The sequence below is a fragment of the Epinephelus moara genome, chromosome 17, assembly GCF_006386435.1.
Source record: "Epinephelus moara isolate mb chromosome 17, YSFRI_EMoa_1.0, whole genome shotgun sequence".
In the NCBI taxonomy this organism is placed as follows: domain Eukaryota; kingdom Metazoa; phylum Chordata; class Actinopteri; order Perciformes; family Serranidae; genus Epinephelus; species Epinephelus moara.
In genome coordinates this window covers 14,158,545-14,182,422 of record NC_065522.1, presented here as the reverse complement: position 1 = coordinate 14,182,422, position 23,878 = coordinate 14,158,545, and the positions used below count along the sequence as shown (strand labels likewise).

Here is a 23,878-nt window from a genome sequence, read left to right as displayed (position 1 = left end):
CAACATCAAACACAACAGTCCTCACCCCAAAGGCTTCTATATTCATGGGTCACAATTGGTCTAAATTGACCAATCTAAAGTTCCGCTCCCCTAAATTGATAGTGCTAAATTGGACAAAATTGACAAAACGAAACATGGCGATGCCCGTTCTGTTTAACCAGATGACGCAGTGTATATATCCGAAGAAGTAACACCAACATTTACCTTAGGGTGGCACATAGCCTTACAGAGATAATATAAACAAGTATAGCCTTGATTTGGCTCACAATAATTGAGTGTCATGTCATTGTTCCAACAGCTCATAATTCCGAAACCCCAATAGGTTAAAAAATGCCCCACTAGACCAAGAGCACGTTTGGACTATTATCCTGAAACAAATGTGCATTACTCCAAAGGGCCTTTTCTCCGCACATGGCTAATTAGTCATGGGACCTTCCTACTATGGTGAAGGCATGACCCGCCATGCTTTGCTTCTGATTGGCTTACCCTGATATTCCTACACTAACCAATTCCACTCTTAATGCCTAAACCTACCCAACCCCAACCAGCAAGTAGCCATTTAGAGGCAGAGTAGGGAGGGTCATACTTTTGTCATTGTGGAAAGGGCAGATGATGTCATTCTACATAATTATTTGTCATGTGCTTCAGCATGGTAGAGTTTGACCTGTATTTTCGGAAAAAACAAAAGCCTTTTGAAGCAATGCAAGTTTATCCTGGGATAACCAACTGTCATACAAATGGGCTTTGGGTCCAATGGGGCATTTTAATTGCTTTTCAAGATTTTGAGCCATTGGAACAATAGGCATCCCTCCAATAATTCAAGTCATCCTAAAAAATATGTCTGCATACAACTCATCCGTCTTTTTTGAAATCTCTTCAACATTATCACAGAAATAAGGAGGAAGCAAATCTGGCTGACATTGGTGACCTGACAATAGACTAACTCCTCTTGATGTAGCTATACATTAGCTAGCCAGTTAGCTAGCATTGTGGTAACATTAGCCAACTTAGATGTGACTATATATGACGTGATGTGTCCATGAGGATTGTGACACCAATTATAGGCCCCCCAATCACATATTTTATCCATCTTTAAAATGTGGGTTTCTTTACAATATAGACGAGCCTAGCACATAGCATCTAAGTAAATAAAAGGGAAGGGGAAAGGTTACTGAGGTTCTGACGTGTGCCAAGCTTGCTCAACTGTTATTGGAGCACAGATTGAAAGGGGCGGGACTTAAAAAGGGTCAAGGGAAGGGATTTAGGTTACTATGTACAGTGTGCATATGTGTGTTCTTGATTTCGTCGATTTGTCTGTAGAAACATAGAAAAGATAGAGATAACAAACACACACAGCCTCCAGAATAATGCATGCAGCTAAAGTGGTCCACAGCACCTCAGTGTTAAATTTTTATTTGTTGGTGTATGCCAGCTCATGTGTTTGAATATTTATGTAAATATCATGTTTTTGTAGTCCTCAGGCCCAAGATTGCTTCTTAAGCCAAAACGAGATTTCAGTTATCACATGATCTCACCTGGAAATCCCAGCTCAGAGTCGATTTTTAAAAGGCTTTATGTCCACGGCGCCCAATACTAAATGCATGAAATGTATCGTCAAAAACAAGCTGTCAAAATGGCATACATTCACATGGAAATTTTCCCCTCTGATGGGGCCAGAGAGCTGTTTACCTTAGCAAGGGAATATTATTATGATAATCACGCTTGTCTTTATTTGGAATACATACATATTCCCACCACGATGACCAACCTTGCAGCAGAACATAAAAGTCAATAGAGGGGAAAATTGTATGGGTGACACTAGTGGGACTTGACACCGTAGGTCCTTCATGAGGGTGCACGTTGTGTGCATTTACAATGAGCCATTTAGCATTTTTCTGCGAGGGTAACACCACACGGAGAAGCACATTTGTTCTGTGGAGGGTTACCGGCCAAGGCCATGGAGACATGCTCAGAGAGACAGAGAGGATGTACTTGAGACGAGTGCTGCAAGACATCAAAAAGGAGGATTACCTTCAATGGGTCATGAGTTATTGAGTGTTCTCAAAATGTGTCATGCCACTAAAAAACTGTGTATTTTTTTAAACTGATTTGATTTAAACCAGGGCTGCAACTAATTTATTTTCATTCTTCATTCATCCATCCATTTTTTTCTGTTAAACAGAACGGCTGTTTAGTCAATAAAATGTCAGAAAAAAGGGACAAATGCCAACTGCAAGTTCACAGACCCCAAAGTGTCATCTCCCATCTGCTTATTTTGGCCTGAAAACAGTTAAAAACTCTGATTTATAATCATACAAGACAGAGAGAAGCTAGAAATTCTGACACTGGAGATTAACATTAGGAATGAAAAATGATTTAGAGCTGCAACTAACAATTATTTTCATATTGAGTTGGTCGATTGGTGATGCGATTAATCAATGATCAAAATTGTTGCCATTCATTTTCCCTTATCAGTCAATCAACTAATTGTTTTTGCAATACAATGATTAATTTATGATAAAAAAGTTATTCATAGCACTTTCATAAACTATATATATTTGCTATATGGAAGCAAAGGACACTATGCCCCACAAAGGTTCCCTTGTCAACTCAAAACCAGAAAATCTGCAACTAATTGAAGCAGTGGATCGAGTTACAGGTAGTTTACTTCTGAATCTTGTTTCCATGTGTGAGTGTGTGCACCCCAAGCAGCCCAACGTGCCCTTGCCCTCCCCACCCTGACAAATACGGAACTTGACCCCTTCTGAATTCTAAAGCCAACCTGCACACTGAATATAACCTTGGCATAAGAGAGCGGAGAGAGGTGTGTTTCCAATAAAGCCAAGTCTTTGAGTGTGTCGGAGTGTGTGAAAGAGCATGTATGCATGCTCTGTGTTTATGTGAAATTCAATTGTGTATGTCTCTGTGGATTCGTGTCTGTGTCTTAACACAGGTCTGCATAGCCGCACGTGTTTATTTGTTCATGTTTGACTGCTTTTTAGTGTATGGGTTTGTATGGGTGCGCAAGGGTTCAATAACCATGTGTGCAGCAGGGGGGCTCTGGAGTGTCTCAGCACCCAAGGCGCCAAGGACATGGCTTGACAGGTGTGTGTGGAGGACCTAGTGGTCTGCAGAGCAGCGGCAGGCAGCAGCACAATGTGCCCATTCAGGCCTGGAAGGAGACAACCGAGATATCGCAGGACCCCTGTGAGGAGGGGGCGGTCAGCTGGGGGCACGTCAACCTTTCACTGCGACTACAAAGGAAGACATAACTATAACCGCATCAACACAGTAATGGGCTGTGTGACCCCATGCTGGCTAGCTGTCTACTGGTATGTGACAGATTCAGGCTGTCTACAATTTTAGACAGATTCTACTGAGATAACTTGACTACTGAGGCCAAAAATTGGGTTTAATGTGGAGCTATGGGTCTAAACTTTCTGTAATGTAAGAAGTCAGAGTTCTATGTCTATTTTATGTATATATAAAGCAGGTGTAGATGCTAGAGAAACTGTACCTGTAAATGACCTGCCAGGACTTCCATGAAGTTGTGATGTCAAACAACTACACTATATAGACTGAGTCCCTTTGTATTTGCTGTTCCAATGTTTGTTAATGCAGTTGCTGACAGGAAGTAAACAGGGACCAAATCTGTTGTTCTTGAAACAGAATGACAACCAAATGGTCTATAAAGGTAGAAAGTGCCAATACAGTGCCAATACAGTCATCCCCTGGCTACAATAATGGTGCAGACCTGAAAACAGCTACCAATCAGAGCAGACTAGCCTTTTTTGGGAGGGGGGGGGTTAAAGACACAGGTGCTAAAATGGAGCATCTCAGACAGAGGATGAATACAGGTGTAGTCGGGCAGACAGCTTGAGAAAAATAATGTGTTTTTTGAACATTAAAGCGTGTAAACACATTCTAGTAGAAACTTAAAATACAAGCATGATGAAATGAGCACAATACGGGACCTTTAATAGGCGGATAGCTGAGAATAGCTGTGACATTATATAGGCCAAGAGTGAAAACACTTGGAAGACTTGTCAGAATAAATGATTATGGAGTTATATACACCCTACACTATAGCACAGACTTTATTTATGAACGTGCCAAATATGTCAAAAAGAAAACAAGCACACTGAAAGATGAAAAAAAAAAATACATTTGCCCTTTTCTATACATCCCCGAAAAACAATTTCCACCATCAGGCATTCTGCAAAAATTAAAAACTTCAACAACAAATGCAACTGGTTTGACTAATTTTCCAATTTGGTATGCATTCCCTATTTACAAGGATGAATGAAGTGGCCATTCAGGTGGTAACATTTTTTATTATCTCTGAAATTAATAACTGGTGAGGAGAAAAAAAAGCTGGCAATATGAGTAATTTAACTACTAAGACATGTGTGCCCACAGCCACTGAATTATAGCTTCAAATCCAGTCTAATGCATACCAATACACACACACACAGACACTCCGTTTCCTCTAGACCATAAGAACTCACATGGCAAATCACTGCCATACACAAGCTAATGGCAGGATGTGACAGAAATGGCCACTGTCTGGAAGAATTACATGGCTGCGTGGTCCATACGTCCTTAACGCACATCTGACAAGAGCTTTTAAAACACACACAATGCCACCGGCGCTGCTATCCATGCAGAAAATTGGACAGCCATCCTTCAGCTCCGACATAAATCTGTGGGGTAGCAACACGCATCGGAGAGCAATATAGTATAGAACGAGTCTCTGCTGAAACCAAAAAGTAATTGAATCGAGGATGAATAAAGATAGGGGGTGGGATGAGAGCTGAAGGAAAACATGTCATATGAATTTGATGCTTTGTGAGAGACTGCTTTCAGGAAATATGCAGTAAGGACGGACGAGGCTGCTCAAAGGAATAAGCACCGAATTATCACAGAAGACAGAAACTGCTGAAATAATCCAGAAAATTCTAAAAGTTCTGTGCCCTTGATAGTGATGCAAGAAGCCTTAGTAGTTGTTCACTAACCCCAACCTCATACATGCTTTTTCTGTTAGAATCCCTCCGCAATATCCACTTCCACAACATCGGCAAGATAACCTTAACCTACATACGTTGTTGCCATATACTACACACCAGAGGTCTCTGCTGCAGCGACCTCTAGTCCCAAGGCTATCTGCCCACTAAATCACATTTGTAGAGTCATATTAAACATGTAGCCCTGAGGAGAGTAAAAGCTCAGCAAAGAATGATAGGCATCTTTCTATCACTGAAAGCCTGCACTGCATTATTCCATGCTAGTGGCTGATGTGATAGCATGTGGCAATCGACTGCTTTAATGTTACAATATGGGCCGAGGAAACGTGTTCAATTCTTCTTGGGCACAGCGAGAGATAAGGGCCGTGTTCTCATCAGGTCACCTGCAATGAGCAAATGTGACTGAACTGAATGGATGGGAGGAGAAACAGTAGCTGGCCTCACTAATGCACGGCCACACAATGTGAAGAGAAAAGGTGTTTCTGCTCCGAAATACAAGAAAGGGCTGCATAAAAGAGAGAGAAATGAAAAGCTTTGGAGGTCTACAGTGTGTGCATTTGCTGGCAGTACAGAACAAGGTATGGATAACCTTTACGCTATACTCTGAAAGTGCCTTGAAAGCCCCCCAAATCCCACCTCCAACATCGCACAAATGTCAAATTTAGTCATCTGAACAGGGGACTGCTATGCAAGGGAAACAGAGAGGCTGCTATGCAAGGGGGAAATAGGTGGGGTGGGGGTGGAAGAAGAAACCAGAAACAATCATAATGGTAAGCAGCAGTGTGCTGTGGTTACCAGTGCTTGGTGCTCAACTGAAAGAGAAGCCGCATACTAATGGAAACCCGGATCTTTGAAGCAGCTAGCAGCTAATACAACAAGAGAAGAGTCATTGCCACAACTGTCTAAAGCCCCTTTCCCACTGGACAAAAAACCCCCACTAACACCCACTAACATCTGGCTTTTGTCTTTAGTGGGAAAGGTTACAATCGGCATAATTCCCAGGACATGACTCTGCAGTCGTCACAAGTATTTATCAGCTCCAGCTCCAATTGACAGTGATAGAAACATGACATCTGAGTGGACATCTAACTTCCGCCCCTTTTCTGGCAGTCAGTAACTTCTGCAAATCTTATCATCTCAGCCACAAATTCCATCCATCCCCATCCAAGTAGTGCTCCAACATTGTTCAGAATCCGTTGGCGCCGAGTTCGAAACGAAAGAACGAGTAAGTAATAGTTCTAAAAAAGAACATTTTTGCTGGTCTCCATGCTGCTTTCTACTATTCACTAACCCCATTTTCTGGGGTGTTTGTGACGTCTATTCTGATACAACTGAATTAAAAAAAAAAGGCATACTCGTCTTCTGGCAATGGCAAAGGATTATTGCCTATTTTTAGCAGGTTTCCCCAAGGTTAAAAAACCTGCATATATGCACTAATTGTGGTAGAGGGTATAATTCATCCCAGTATCCCAGGAATTATGTACATATTAGATGATTCTGCACTTCATGATTTACATCCAAAGCTAACGTTCAGGCTACCTACATAAAGTTGTGTACTCCAACCATGCCCTAACCTTCGGCCAATGTTGTAGTTGCCTAACCCTTACTATATCTTGACAATCATTTATTTGTTATGAACATATTCTTTTTTTAATCTGAATCATATAGGAGATTTTAGAAAGCAAGATTTTTTGTGTTGTCCCTGAATGCAATATGTAGATTTACAGACTAGTCCAGGGTTGATGTTCTTGGGTTGCTTATACACCTTGTTCCATTGTGTTTACGTATTCCTAGAAGTAGCACTGCTTTTTGTATCATCAGTTGACTGGGTGAAATGGCTTCTGAATTTGGTATCAGCTCCCAGAGCAGTTAGAGCAATCCCTCTGACCTCCTTGCTTTCTACCTGCTGTGATTTAGCATGTTATTTTTGTTAGGTCATCTAGAAATCAGGTCAGGGGAGCCTTATTTCATTTTAAGTGGGCATAATAATTCATTCCAGCCATCCAGTGGAGGTAACAGTATATCAGGGCACCACATGGCAAACCTTTCCGCAAGTCTCAGAAACTATATATGGTGACAGTCAGTATATTTCCTGGTTTCTGTTACTTGGGTCAGGCATAGGTCGGGAATGAGATTTTAGAATGAGGTTCGGAGGTCATGAGATTGGTTCAGCATATTTTGCATGCCATTAAAATTGTATATGGGTAATGGGTATCAAAACAAACTGCCGGTGCATGGTAACAGACACAAGTAGACAGATGGCTGCCGGAGTGGGGTTTCTTATGCATGACGAATTGCCGCATCTGCTGGTGTGACTGTGCAAAGCACGCGGTCAGGGGAACTTCTCAAGAAAACAGGAGGAAGCGTCATCTGAAAACAAGCAAACAAAAGCCAGGCTGTCATCTGTTTCCAAAGTAACTGATCTTTTTATAGTCTGGAGTCATCTGCAGTAGCCGAGTCGGGCAGGAATCCTGCAGGGACCTGAGGGCAATCAAGGTGGCAGTCACTCTCCCAATACCCAGGTGAGGTGACATTCTGCCAAAATAAAGTCTTAAGATCCCCGGAAACAGCAACTGGAATGGGCATAAATCCTTAGGGGAAAGCTACAGAGGGAGCGCAAAGGATCCGCAAGCCTTGCCACACCTTGTCATCGAACTTACAAAAATCCACACCAAAGGTTAGCCAAAGTTTTGTCAGATGTCAAAACAGATCATAGAAACCATCAAAACTCTATCAAGGTAAAGTGCTTGTGTGGCCTCTTTCCAGACCTGCCCGAGTTCCTTTTCAATTCACTGGCATTTCCTAATTAGATGAGAAGGATGGTTTGATGTACATGCTCTCATTGTATTAAAAAGAAAGCAGAAAAAAGGGCATGGAGCCCCCTTGTTTGCCTGCAGTGCAGCGATAGAGAAGGTTACAATTGTCTCTCCCTCTCTCTCTCTAGTGCATCTACAGATGCAGAGAAAAAAATCAATGCACAAAAAGCACTTCATTCCTGCTCAGTTTCATCCTTTACTGCCAGTATAATTAAAAGTGGCTTCGACGGACTTTCCAATTCAAATTTCCCCGTCAGTTGGAGGTGGCCTGCTTTAAGTCATGAGGGCTAAATTGAGGGGGAAAAGGTTTCTCTTGGGAATGTTAAGACATAACATAGCCAGGACTCATTTTGATTGTATGGAAGTCAGGTTGGGAGATATATTTCTATTATATTGACACAGTGATGTAAGACTAGATATTATCTTAGACTATGGAAATCATATAACGTAGGTGTTTCCTGGTTTTAAGTGCTGCATTACAGTAAAGTGATGTAATTTTCTGAACATACCACACTGTTGAAGCTGCTCTATTATTTGCCTTTACCTATTTAGTCATCATATCCACACTACTGATGATATTTTATCAAAAATCTTGTGTAAATATTTTGTGGAAGCACCAATAGTCAACCCTACAATATTGTAAAGCCAACAGCAAATAAAAGAAAAGGCAAGAAATTTACATTATAAAACACTAAATTTCCCCCTCTCTAAATTGATAGCCCTTGAAAATGTAGTACTAAAGCTCACTGAATCAACCGAGCGCTGGACCAAAAGCCTTTTGTATTTCATGTGATTTCTGTTTTTAGGGGGTTATTTTTGCTATCAAAAACAAATGACAAAACAGTTAGTTCCGACCGAGCACTGTGCCTGGCCAGGAGGCCTTTCGTGAGTTCTGATATATAGCATAACAGCACTTGTTTTTTTAACTATGCAAATATCACTCCGCTTCACAGGTCTTGTGAACCATTATGTTAACCGTTATTTAGCCAACATTAAGGATTGTCAAAACAAACACATTACCACAAATAACATTTCAGTTAAACAGTGAATGTTCACAAAAGGACAAAGGGAGGGAAAGAAGTCTGAATACTACACTTAGGCGACAGTAAAAGCAACAAAGCAATAAAAGCAATATCACACTCGAGGTCATGCTGTTGTACTGAATATCAGCACGGCTGTGATTATCTTCGGCACTTGGCCTCCTGATATACAGTACAACAGCACTCCTTCTGGTGTGATATAACTTAAATGAACTGTAACTGACATCTTTAATTGTGATCTTTGATTTTCTCCATACTGTCCAGCCCTCTATGGAAGGTCAGGTTATTGACAACTACTCTGTGGCAATTCATTGGATGAGCATGTGCACTTTGTTTGCAGTGATAGATACAGTACAGCAGGACACAACCAACCCAACAGGGAGATGTGATGAGGACACTTAATTGGAGATTTCAGGGGGTCATGTTTAATTATTGTAATTTGGTACAAAAGCCACACCAAAGCCTCTTTTATTCAAGTTGCTCGTCCCATTTAATTTCCATTTCTACCAAAGCAGCACGAAGAGTATAAATCATTTTAACACACTCTTTCCAAAAGCCACAGCTTCCTGCACTGATAACACCAGCTGAGAGACAGAAATTAGCAAATTACCTGTGTGTCATGGCTGCATCCAAGCTGCTGGACCAATTATTTCTGCTCTGCTGCAATTGTAAAGGCCTCTCCAGCTGTGTTTGACACAAAGCTGGCTTAGGGAGGCTTACTACTGACCAAAAACATAAACAAGATTACAGGAGCCTAACCTTTCACAGCGCTCACGAGTGACAACAGAACCCCCGCTAAATGGACTTTTGGTCTGGAGTCGCCAAAAGTAGTGGGATGTCTTTCTACTGCTTTCGACACCTCTTTGAGAGAGACTGGACTGATAAGAAACGGTTGAACAAAGCAATCTTTGTTGCCCTATACAAATCAATAATGGGCTGTTCATTAGTAGAAACTGTACAGCACACAGAAATAATATAGACAGAACAATGCATTAAGAAAGAGAAACTGCAGGCACAGGTGTACTGAAAATTAACTGCAACATTCCACTGATGACTTCCAAGGCAATAACTACACCTACCTTATTAATCATTATGGGCAGAAATTCCATAAAGGGTGGACCTACGCTGACCTGTATGAGCTCATTGTCTGGTGGCATGCAGCAGGTTCATATTTTCCATGTTGAACGAGCATGCTCTTGTGTTAAGCTATTTCTCTATATCAGCCTGACTTTTACCTACATTTATTATGTATGAGAGAGTAAAAGGGGTCCATGAGAAGATTATAAAAGCTTAACATTTTGATGAGATTAATCTAGCTATCAATCTTTGCATGCATACAGTAGTGAACCAATTATAATGCAGCAGTCGATGAACAAATAACATTCATATCTCTGTGAATGTATGTTCAGAGCCGCTCGAGAACCTTTAAAACAACATTAATCGGAAGCAGAATTATTCCTGCACCATCCACTATAAGAAAATTTATATCACGGGCATGTCAAGTGCACTAGCATGGTGCGGAAGCAGGGGGCTATCAATGCTGTGGAGAGCAGGAAGGGAGTGGATGTCAGTAGCCTGGAGAGGACGATCTGACATCTCAACTCCCACTGTCTGTCATTCTGTCTTCCCAGTGATGTATGGATGTTATATAGCAACGCTCGCCCAGCAGAACCAGTCAATACTACCATGTCGAGGAATGCTATTGCGAGACAATGGGGGACTGTGACCCTTGTTATGGAATGACAAAACTCCATGAGGGTGGAGGGGAAAGGAATGGGGCTTAAAAGAGGAGGGGGTGGTTTTTTATTCAATATCACATAGTCAGCAGTCTTGTGGAGGCATCTGAATGATTAAACACTGCAAGGATGTCAATGCTAATGCTGAAATAATGCTCATTGAGATCTGTGACTGGAAATTTTGATTAATTTACAGCATTGTTTGTAAAATCCAACATATATGAGAGTTTGTAAAGTCCAGAACAATAAAGTGCTGGACTTGTTTCCATTGTTATCCCTGGTATTTACGCAGTCCACCAACCTTTACTAAGACTGAGGCGATCTTTCAATGTCTCACAAGCATTTTCAGTTCTGGGGCTCCCCAAAGAACTACATACCTTCAGGGTTTTTTTCTGTTTCCATTTGCAACATCAATTGGTGAAATACTGTAAGCAAAGTACTGTGCACCAGCCGGCAGTTGGTATAGTACCGCCAATTTTGCTTTGACGAGTCCAAATTGCATTGTGTTTCCACCATCACATATATGCTAAATAAAGCCTGGACTTCACTGTTGGTCCATCTGCTGCATTTTCTTCCATTATTTTCTTGCAAGATGTTGTTTAATGTATTTCTAATGGATTTTTAAAAACATCGATTGCCGGTGCGGCATTGGCTGTGTTCATCCAATCAACATCCACTGACTTCTGGACCAATCACTACATACTTAGGTCACTCATTGTTCCTCTTCTGCTGAGAAAGTACCTACTCTAAACTAGGAGCTAAAAAGTCCCTCAGAACAGCATTGTAAGATGGCCCCAACAAAGGCACAAAAAAGTGGGGTTCTAAGAACTATGAAAAAGTTCCTCTGGTCCAAAATGCCTATTACGAAACATTAGGAAATAGAAACGAAACAAGCTGTGAATCCCTTTGGAAGTTATGCCACTTTTTTGCAATAGGCCACTGCCATTGCCACCCCCACCCCCCCTCCCCCTTTTAGCCAATTAGCATAAATACAAAGACATACTTGAATGCCATGCCAAATTTCAGCCTCCTGGGGTAAAAACTGTGGCCGACAAGGGTGGGGAAATTTTTGGAGACCAATCAACTGACCAACAAAGCTGGTCGCAGCTATAACTTCACAGTGGACTTTTTTTTTCAGGATGCATACAATATAAAGTTTTAATGGGCTTTCCAAAAAGAACCTTGTTCAAGTGTCAAATGTGAAAAACACATTAAGACATCTACAGTCTATTAGGAAGCACCATCTAGCCGCCGGTTCAGCCTTTCCCTTTGTAGTGCTACCTGATCTGAGTTTATATTTTGACACAGCATTTAACTCTCCAGCATATTTCTGCCTGCAATCATTAGACAAAGAAATACACATTCCTTGTCAGCACCTCAAGGTGTGTTTGCCATTAACCCAGAGGGAGGTCTCTGCCGAAATTTTCAGTCCGCCGTATGAAGCTCGATCCAGCCCTTGAACCAAGGTGACGTCCCTGCGTAGGCAGCCGAAAGGAAAAGGCCCCCCGTTTTCCAGCTCCTCGCCCGGGGGGGCTCTGTTCCTGCTTGCACGCCAGCGCCGTTATCTGCTGCTTATTATTTGGCTGAATGAGCTGGAGTGGGGCTCACGGGGTTCGCTTCTGACATAATGACTGATTACAGTCTTGTGGCTCCCCTCTAAGAAATCCCACAGTTGCCACCATTGCGCCGTAGCAGCTCAGCATCACAGGCAAGACCAGTGTACGAATGGATGGCGAGGAGTGGGGGTAGCTGGTCGTTTCCAGTGACAGCGTAACTGCTACCCAGTCCTCCAGCTGTCATGACTGACAGGGACACTGGTGGACACCTGGGTCATCAACCTACTTGTCATCAGGTGCCTTGTTAACGACTGCTTTTTCTAACTAACAGGCTGGAGTGGGAATATTAGATACTTCCATTTCCAAAGCCAACTTGCACGGAATGTGACTAAATAGCGATCCATGTACTTTAATTCGCCCTTGAATAGTAAGGAGCACATTTGCCACTTCTCCTCCCTGCAGAACTGCGATACATACTAATGCATACAGACATTAAGCCCATTAGGAGTAATACATGTCACATGAACCATCCATAATGCACAGCAGTATGAAGACACCATCCATCCTTACTCATAAATGTGCTACTCAGATGCACGCAGGTGTGACAGCAGTATGAAAACAACACAGAACAGGCTCTGTCAATAGCTACCGTTTCCAAACAACAAGAGAAGTCATTCTGTCAGCACTTTTCAAACGCCAGCTTTCAGGCAGTCAATTAAGTTCAAGGTGAGACAAAAATGTGTTGTCATTTAAACGGTTTTGCTCCACTGGGGCGGTGCATCAATTCAGTCATCTCCATTCCAGAGGTGACAAAGGGCTGGCAGGGAAGTTTATATTTGCCAGTGGATACACATTTCTGCTGTCATTATACCAACCTGAGATGAAGCAGGATAGCAGGTGTACAAAGCGCCCAGATTTAAAATGCACTGTTCCTGGTGAGCAGAAGCTCATAAAGACGGGAACAAACAAGGGACTACTCTTGAGGAGCCTGCTGGCTGAGGCAGTCGGCCTTGCCAGACCCCACCCCCAACTCCCACACTCCTAAATCCAATCCTATGCTATTGATTAGGAAAATCAATTTGGTCTAAGTCACAAGCACAGAGGGAGATGCTGAAACGCTGCAATACATTTTGAAATCACAAGTGGAATCAGACTCTGATCAACTCAAAGAATACACCCTAGTTTAGTGCATGATAAATGTGCCTTCTCTTAATTAAGAAAAAGATGAAATGACCTTACACATAAACAAAGCATAAATCCCTCATTGTGAAGCCAACCACCTGTGTGAAAACACTTTAATTATCCACCTGCAGAAACGCTTCTACCCTCTGCAAATTTGATCAAGTATGAATAGAGAAATGGTATTTTAATCTAAAAGGTTCAGCAGGATATTGTAATCAACATTTCTGCAAGGCATTCATGCTTTGTGTTTCATTACAAGCATTTTTGAAGTGACGGGCTGAAAGTAAAGCATAATGAAAAAAATGCTGTAATGGAATTTATCCAAACATAATAGTTACACTATCAAATTTGACGTTCTTCAATGTGCCGTCATTTTTCGAAGATTTTAAAGTACTGAGGAGCATTGATGGATTACTAAACGGGTAAAATTTAAATGCAGAATGATTAGAAAGAGATGCAAATGACTTTAAACAGACAGAATGATGACTACAGACAGAGAACGACAACAAAAAGATGTAAAACAACTACAAAAAGATACAAAAAAACTATGAAGAGATGCAAAACAACTACAAAGAGAGGCAAAAACACCTATAAAGAGTCATAAAATGACCACAAAGGCAAAAAAACTACAAACACCAAACGACAACAAAGAGACACAAAACAACTACAAAGAGATGCAAAAAAAACTATGAAGAGATGCAACACAACTACAAAGAGATGCAAAAGACTATGAAAAGATGCAAAAGAACTACAAAGAGATGCAAAGGAACTACAAAGAGATGCAAAACATCTACAAAGAGATGCAAAAGAACTACGTAGAGATGCAAAACAACTACAAAGAGTCTGAAAAACATTTATAAAGAGTCATAAAATGACTACAAAGACAAAAAAACTACAAACACCAAACGACAACGGAGAGATGCAAAAAACCTTTGAAGAGATGCAAAAAACCTAGTTTCAAAAACACCTATAAAGAGTCATAAAATGACTACAAAGACAAAAAACTACAAAGAAAGACCGAACGACAACAAAGAGACACAACAAAAACTACAGTCGCAAAAACACATATTAAGAGTCATAAATTGACTACAAAGACAAAAAAACTACAAAGAGACGGCAAACAACAACACAGAGACACAAAATAACTACAAAGAGAACCAAGACAACAACAAAGATTCACAAGACACCTACAAAGGAACAAATTAACCACAAAGACTATACAATTTATTGTGTTGCCATTTTGTGTCTCTTTCAATCTGGAGGTCTTAGTTCCATATGGGAGCAGTGGGTGGTCTTTTACGTGTCTGTGCCCAGGGGCCAATTGTCTTATAATTCGTCCATGCTAAGGAGCTACAGTATTTTGTATCATCCAAGTTATACAGCAAATTGTTTTGACAGAACTGTTTTTATAAAGCATTCGGAAAGGTGTGTTCTTTATAAATAATATGTCTTATCTACCTACATTAGATTACTTTAACAGCACAAACTATGAACTTAAGTGACCGTTTGGCATCACTCCATTAGAATAATTCTCTTTTGTAATGCTTTCCTATGAGTTCAAGATGCACTTATCGATGACTTGTGTGGGATTCGGGGTGCAAAGCTGCTATGCGCAAATCTGCACCTGATATTTGCAGAGACAGCACCCTGTGAACAAGAAAGCTATCTTCATTTCTCTTCGCTGGCCAATTAGTGGTCAGATCAGGAGGTCCCAATGGTTTAGGGAGGCGTAAATACTAACCGTCATTTCCATTCATTTGTATGCGGCTGCAGGTGCACTACCTTATTATGTATTCAAGCCCTAACCTGCCTCCCAAACAGGCCATAAATTAACTTCTTTTAGAGCTTCGGTCTCGGAGAAGCATTGCATCTTTGTTTGAATCCTCTTCACTGGTCCAAAGTTCACAAGGAAAAAAAACCTCAGAACAAAGGAAAGCAATCAATATTGTTGGAAAAAAAACGTCATACTGTAAAATGCACATAGACAAATGTATCAGATTTTACAGAGTAGTAAAGAGGTTGATGTACTGCGGCTCCGTCAGGCTTTGTCAGTTTGATAGCTTTTGGGTACCTTTTAACACCACCAACAGGGTCGTAAGAGTGGCTTGGATTGCTTTAAATGCTAAGTTGACATTTTTGGGTCCATATCTGCACTTCAGCCGAGAATGTATCCTTTTCACTGGTAGGCGTTCATTTTCCTTGGGCCAGTTCAGTCTAGGGGGGCTAGGGTTAACAATTTTATACAACAAACTTTTTTGGAACACAGATATACTTGCTAAGAACGTCTGCGCTGATTTTATCAAGTAAGGGGCCACTGATTTGATCACTGTTCTGTTTGCTGGTCAGGAATACTGCAGAGGCCCTTATCTGCGAGCAACAGTCTTAAAAGAATCATTGCTGCAATGCAAAGATGGCATCTTCATCTCCATTCATAAAATGAATGCATCATCTGCATTTGCACGAGCTAGTTAATGCTCTGCGCTCCCTGGCATGCTGTCTTTGTATCTCTCCCTGCAGAAGTTGTCGGGTGTTAAAATGCGCCTGCTAAGTGTTTTGACCCCCCTGGGGACAACTTAACTATGTGTCAAATTAAGGGTGGAGGGGTGGCTCGCAGATAATAAAAACTGCAGCATAAGAATTTTTCAAAGCACACTGTCACTGGTCATGCTAACGTCTACACTTGAGCTTGACAATGTACCAGCCTTGCAGGCCTTTCTTTAAATTGAATGCATAGATTAAAATGACGTGTGAGGGCAATTCAAAAAACAGTCGAGGCTGAGTGTGTTCTGTAAATGTGACAGTACAAAATGCCCCAATTGATTTCATGGTTTGCCAGTCATCTTATCTCCAACTACACACTGTCACATATTTGCCCATTTTTTCCTATTCATTGTCACTGTCATTCTCCTGGCTCTGAGTTTTAACTTGGAGGTATGGTAGAGAAATGTTTCCGTGACCTCGCCCTATCCTCAGCACACCACAGACTCACTGGAGTGGTATAAAATCCCCCGCAAATCCATTAGTGATTTAAAGAGGCTCATCGATACACCACACACCCTTCCTCTAACCACTCTTGTGTCGTTTTTTTTTTAGGTCGTAAACCAGGCACAGAGAAGGGCCTGGAATTAATTTGATAATCCCCGTCATCATGTTGGTAAATAATAGGTGCACTGGTGGAAATAGCAGTTGGGTTTACCAAATACGGGAGATGAAGAGACAGTGTTGATTTTTCTCTTTTTCTCAACAGAGTGCAGCAGTTGATTATTCTTTATCACAAATACCAGGGTGCATCTGTACTTTCTGTTTCATAGGTCTGCAGAGACCCTCTTATTTCTCAGTGTTATTTGCAGGGGTGTGATAAGCACACAAAAAGCATTGATGCCAAACACTCAAACCCTTCCACTAAAATCATTTGCCCCAACCTGTTGACAGGGGCACAGGTTTTGTTTCAACATTGGGGGGACGCATATGAAACGGGGGGTCGGGGTCCTCTCTTAGGAAATTTTGAGCCTCAAACGATTTCCTACATTCTGGTGAATTTTTGTGTACAATTTTTTGCATCATTTTAGGGTGGAAATGTCTTTTTGTCAAAATAAAAGGACTGTGGTACTTACATGTGTTCGGTTGGAGGGACCTGTTCTAAATAATGAGAAGATACTTTCTCCTGCGTCCCCCAGCCCCGAAATGTACGCCCATGCCTGGTAACTTTGGAACACATATTCAACCTAGAGCTTTGATTCTCAACCTGGACCCAATTGGGCCCAACCTGACAGGTTTGGGCCAGGCTGGGCTGTATTTCTCAAATTTCCCCAGAACCAGGTCAGGTTGGCTCCAATTTCCCGGTGCATGTCAGCGACTGTGTCACGAATGTTTGCTACTGCACTGAAAAGACTTCAGTTGACTGGGGCTTGTAAGAAATGTTTTAATATTTAAAAAATAGGGGGGACTTTTTGTATTCTTACAGTGGAAATTTGGGTTTGCAAACGAGCTCAGGTTTAAAACTGATGTCGTGGTTAAGGGCTCGGGTCAGGCTCGGACAGAAACTATGCAAGTTCATGTAGGGTCGGCTTTATCATAGCTCTAATTCAATAGTATGGTACCATTTGTGCTGTATCTAAAGCAAAAAATGCGATTTTTAAAAAGCAGTTGTGTGTGTTTTCCTCTATATTCTTTGACTTTTACACTTAAAATGCTCCCAAACATTGGGGTCAATCTTTGCAGAACTATACAGAATCAAAAAACTTATTGTCTGTTCTTTCCATCAAGCACTGGCTGAAGTCTCCATCTAAACCGTAACCTCCATTTCCTGCAGGGGGTTGTGAAAGCTTGTGTCAAAACCTTTGTGTCCCAGCTCTTTATGAGACAGGACAGCTAAAGTGTTGAGAGGCGTGGACCTTGAGGACCTTTCCTCGGCCATGTGCGTTCTTTTTTTATTTTCGGCTTTTGCTTTTCTTCTTTTGTGACATTCCTGCCAGAGAAAGGGCCCCGTCAGACCAACCTGTCTCCCTCCTAACAGCATGATAACTTTGGTCTTTGGGACCTTAGAAAAACCAAGGGCCTCACTGTAGCAGTGGGTGTGATTTGGTCCACAGGAATGTTAATACAGTACAGTAGGTGGTCTGCTTTATCTTTTTTGCCAAAGGACTAAGTATTCTACTTGAAAAGACCCAAAAATATCATATATAAATTCAAAGCATATAAACCAGTGTGTTTTTTAATCACCAAGGCTACCTTGTCTATGAGGTTATACTGGAGACAGAGCCACCCATTTTTTAAAAATCACAGGGGAAAAATCTGCCAAAAAATATAAAGCGTCATCTCCCCTCTGTGAAGATGTTTCTGTGATGCTCAACATGCCAGCATCCAGCCGCAGGGATAAACAATCATTCAACTGCAAAAATACGTTTTAAAATCCGTCATTTAGACCGCCTGTGTGAGAATTCAGATTTCTCTTCTTCTGTAGTCCTTATTTTCTAACTTGTCAAGGATCTCATGCAGAGCTGCCTATGATGAGTAAGTCTAATCTTTCGAGAATGGTCATGTCACATGCAGGGAGATTTAACATAAAGATTGCCATGTAAGGATTTATGAATGCTGGAAACCATGACCTTCAGTTAAGTTCACCTACACACAGCCCCACACTCAGCCCTGAGAAAGATCCAACATGAGTAATAAATAACTATCAAGTAGAACATGAACAGTGTATGAGAGTCATACTGCAGTTTCTAGTCTGGTAGTGTAACATTTTGCAAAATAAGGTGATGGCACATTGTCAGATTCGTGCCAGAAACAGCGCATCAGTGTTCGTATCAGCCCACGGGGTAAATTTGCCATTTAAATTTGCACACGGGTGAAATCTGACCTGCAAGTCTGCCAAATTACAGCCACGACATCACACCAACAAAGGGAACTTTGGCTGGAACTACTGATTATTTTCTTGACAAATGATTAATCTTTTGGTCTTTAAATGTCAGAAAATACTGTAAAATTTAAAGGTGACATCTTTAAATGTCTTGTTTTGTCTGATCAGCACGTCAAAAGCCCAAAGATATTCTTGTTTTTGAGAGGCTGAAAGGCTGAGAGCCATTAAGGGGTTTTCAAAAAAAGCTGCAAAGTCATTTTCTGTCAAATGATTAATCGATTAACGAGGCAACTGTTTCAGCTCTACGGATTACACATGCCGTTGAGCTAGCTTCAGTTGAAGTAAATGGGACAAGGAGTGAGCGTACATTATTGTAGGTCACTAGTTCCCAACGTTAGGGGTCACCAAATCTTTACAAGGCCATCTTGATTTTAAGGGATGGAAGAACAAAAAAAAGTGGGCCAAAATCTCAGCATTTCATTCATTTCTATGAAGAAAACTTTTTAAAAATTGTTGTTTCTTAAAGGTAAGATAACTATTCAAAAGTTAGCTTAAAAAAGTGGCAAAGGACAAGGGCATGGTGAGCGCCTGAACAGAAGCTGTTTCCACGAAGCCTTCCCTCTTTGCTTAACAGCCTTGTCCTGCATTAGAAAAGTACACAATCAAAACATTCAAGGAGTGAATGGAAGAATGGAGGTCAAGGAGAAGACTAAACCAAATTTGTCAAATAAAAAGCCTAATACGTTTGTATGACTGTTAAAAAATATAAACTCATAAAAAAGCATAATACAGACAGAGAATTGTATAGAAATTTCTGAACAATACAAGGAAAACTCAAATTTTTACATTTTTGCAGTTATTGCGTTCACTATTTGGGGCAATTGTACAGTTTACCAGTTGTTCCATACTGTTATTGTATTGAATATAATGTGAAATATCCATTAAATATGTCACTTTACTCAATGATTGAAAAGGGGTCCCTTAATGAAAAAGGTTGGGAACCACTGCTGTCAGTTTGTTGGAATTGTAATCAAATTGCTACAACCTAAGTGTAATTCCTAACTACCAAAAAGTGTTTAAATCTATTAACAGTTTTTGTAATCTGTGTCTTTATGGACTCTTTCCGACTTTAACAAATAAAAACTCCAATAAATATTTTTACCCTTGGTGCTAACGTCCATGGGACCATGAAAGTTAACCACAACCAGTCCACAGCCTTCCATCCTGAGAGACGACTGTACATTCAATGTGAGTAAATATGAATCCAACATCTGAAAAAGTATGTACGGTATGACCTTGAGCATTATATTCAATGTGCACTGGTGTGCTACATCACTACAGACAAAGCAGTTAGATAAAGACATAAAAAAGGTATTCATTCACTGAGCGACGCTGCAATACTTCTTTTCAGACCGGGGTCGATTAGTGTTTGGGCATAGTCGGACAGTGAAGGTCTCACTAAAAGGAAATTCAGTGTCTTTACAGTTTAGGTGATGAGTTTAAAGCGGCAATAGGTGTCGCACATCTAAAGAAAAATCAGACTGACCGTATCTCCCTTACATTTGTGGCACAAAAGATGTTGACAATAGACTGAAAACTTGTGTGTGGGACTGACAGGTTTTTTCAAACACTCCTCTTTGAAGAATGGTTATCCAAATTGATACACCAGTAAAAGCCCTCACTGTACATAATACGAGCCATGAAGCTGTACCCCACATCAAGCTAACCTAATGACGGAATTGAAGAGCCCATGTCTCCATTCATACCGCAATGACAAAATTGGATTCCTCCTGGCTCGCAATCGTGTCCAAAAAGGCAAAAAATCAAATCAAATAAATGGAATTGCAGATGGAAAAAAATCACAAGCTGAAAAACTACTCTACATCAGCAGGGTGATCACAGAGAGTGGGCTCATTTCTGAGCAACAATACAAATGGAGAAATGAAGAAAGGGCATGTGTCCCAATGAGGGCAACAAATTAACCCATATTGGCATAATACAATACAGCAGGAAAAAATGTGTGCAGGCACAAAGTGTTGGAGTCTACAAAATATACGACAGAATGAGTCACTATACAGACAGAAGGAGGACTGAATGACGAGTCCAGTAAAGCGTTTAAAGGTTAAGGGTTCAAACCATTTCTGTGAATTAAAAGATATTTCCAGTTACGAGAGCTGGGAGGGAAAAAAGACATTTCTTGAACATTTAACAACTACTAAAATACAGTAGATCAATGTGTACCCTGCCAGTTTCCATTTTTATTTCTACCACATATCACTATCTCAACGTGTCTCTTTACCCAAGATTCCCAATTCAATCAATATGTAGCACAGTGTCTCATATTCAGCACACTGCCTCCCTACAATGGACTGCAGCATAACAACAGCTTCAAGTAAGGCATGGGAACAATTATTCTATTTTCATACAGTGCCGTCCCATCAGGTATCACACCAGATGCTGAGTTCAACTGCTGTTATATTAAATATAACCTAGATTATATTCCACAAGGAGCAGCATTTAGCTGAATCAGAATGGATGAGACACACTGAAAACAAAGTGCAGGTTGACATAACCGTTTAGGCAGAACGCATCAAATGTCCCCTTGAGTTTCCCCTGGCGGAGGAAGTCAAGGTTTTTACTGTTGGTAGAGGAAACTGAGTGTGTGTGTGTGTGTGTGTGTGTGTGTGTGTCAGCTGCTTCAGGGCACTTCTACCAATGCAGATTATATGACAGATGGTGCTGCAGTCCAGGACATAATGAATGTAATTGTCAAATAAGGATACAACCAGCAATAATGTTAATGATATTCAGAAATAGGGCAGGGGGGGGGGGGGGGGGGGGGGGGGGGATACATTATGGATGTTAGTCACACATCTGAATCACAAGGAAAGAAGCCAAACCCTGGTCGAAAAACTACTCATGACAGATCCCCTTCCAAGTTCACAGCTGTTATATTACTCAGGATGAAATCCAATGAAGGTTGAGCTACATTTCAAACACTGATTTGGAAACGAAGGGCATCGTTTTTGCGGCGATGAGGAAAACTTCAGATCCGTCTCAAAGTGATAGGCATGGTTACCTTTCCCACTTTGATTCTGATGTTGAAAGAGCTGTCCTCACATCAAAGCATGCAGTGCAGTGGCCCCCTCAACCCTGCACTTCTCTCAGACACAGGACAGCATGTCTTCCTCAGCAGGGGCATCCACTCACCACCCTGTCTTTCCATACGTGTGCATTAAATAATGATATTTGCTGTGCAGTGTTCAGTGAAATATAAATGGAATTCTACACAGCCGTAACGAATAACTTGCATATTTTATTCTCAACACAACCTATCATGAAAAATGCAGATGCTCACACCACTGCATCTCCCCTCACACTCCAGTACATAAAACACAGGCCTGCATCTGTTTCTTGATTCAAGCACCTTTGAGAGACACACAATTTATGCTTTCAACCCATAGAAATAATTGCTCTGTATCCAATTTAAAGTGAAGAGAAACCCACAATTAAACTGCATGACCTTATAATGCAAAAACTTCATTCATGGGTATGCATCCAATCTGCAACTTCTTTGCAAAGCTATTGTTTCAAGCACCATGTGAAACCTATCACTGCTCAACAATCCCCCGGATACATCAGATCATAATCCAGCCCTCTTACAGAACGGATTAATTAGTCCGACAGGAAATTGAAATTTTCATATTGGCTATCAATATGTTGCGAAATGATCGGCGCTGATTACACCTGAACGCATCAATAGCCCAGTTAAAGTAATTAAGAGTGGAGTGCATGCCAAGACTGACATTACAGAGCACATGAACACTGCTGCGGGGATTCATTCATGGGCATTATTATCGCCCTGAGCTGAATCTGCAGATAATTCAGGATGTGCGCACAAACAGAGGGACATGCATTTTGCAGCGGAAAGTCACACTTACCGCGGATTTAGACATGAGTGGTGAAAAGGAGGGATAGCTCGCGTCCTTCCATTCAAAGTATTACCGATTATTTCTCTCTCAAGTGTCTTTGAGGCGCTGGGGCACCGTCCTTACGCACTGTGTGTGAGGAATGGACTTGATGAAAGGGGTCGAAGGAGAGACAACAACGAATCCAAATAGTTGCCTCCAGCCGCTCCGTTCAATATCCCCGTAAAAAGCGCCTCGGCTCAATGTGCTGTGCGTCCAGAATCCGAGTCCTGGTGATGTCGCCGGGAGAAACAGCAGCTTCCTCGTGTTGTATCCACGGTTCTGTCCCCTTACATCCCTTTATGGCACAAGGCGTCCTTCTGTGCGGGGGCTACATCACGTCCCATGGAGCTGAAAGGCGAAACGCCAGCAGCCCTCACCACTCACGCACGCAAACACACACAAAAAGAGTATCCAGAAGAATTTCAAAGGCAGGGGGGGGGGGTCTTGTGAGGGAAAAGCTCCGCAGTGAGGGGAAGAGAATCTAAGTTGTTTGGGTCCCAAAAACTGAGCTCTCTCTGCGACTATGACAAACCAATTGTGCGCACTGGCTGGGAGTAATTCTGTATGGAGACCGAGGGTTTGGAGAGCCAGTGAAAGGTGAGAGGAAAAACTCGGATGTGGATTGCCGCTCTCGCCGTATACTCGGGCTCCACCTAGCAGCAAACACTAGATAACATGCTACAACCCAGAGCCTCTCTACCTACAGTACTGTATATCTCGCCTGAGGCTGGCAAGGACACCTATGTTATATTACATTCTGTCTGTGCGCCCCTGCCTGCAATATTTATGCCAAATCCACCGCATCTCTCTCTCATAAGTTTCGATGCGTCTTGAAAATGCAACTAGTATAAGAACTGCCCATCAACAGTGCAATAATAGAAATGTAGACCAGATTTTAGCTGTTGACAGAACATGTCAAACACTGACTTTAGGTGTGGCAGACATGGGTGGATTATGACACAATGGGCCCCTGGGCAAAGGTTTGCAAAAGGCCCCACCACCTCTCTGACATGGGAGGAAGACACAGTCTTTGTGGAAGTTTTATGTATCTTTGGAGTCGTTCTGCATCTGTTTGTGGTTTTTTATTTCTTTGAGGTCGTTTTGTGTCTTTTTGTAGTCATTTTGTGTCTCCTTGAGGTTGTTTTGTGCCTCTTTGTGGTAATTATGTTTGTCTTTGCAGTTGTTTTGTGT

General features: G+C 41.5%; 1 protein-coding gene across 6 annotated transcripts in view; it reads right to left on the bottom strand.

Annotated features, from left to right (window-relative positions):
• LOC126403954 (adhesion G protein-coupled receptor L3-like) overlaps nt 1-23,247 on the bottom strand; it is a 278,598-nt gene extending 255,351 nt beyond the window's left edge. For all 6 annotated transcript variants that reach the window (XM_050066833.1, XM_050066834.1, XM_050066836.1 and 3 more), the window contains exon 1: nt 22,658-23,247. The gene's annotated coding sequence lies outside the window, so the exon portion shown is untranslated. The remainder of the gene's footprint in view (nt 1-22,657) is intronic.
• Nucleotides 23,248-23,878: the final 631 nt, after the last annotated feature.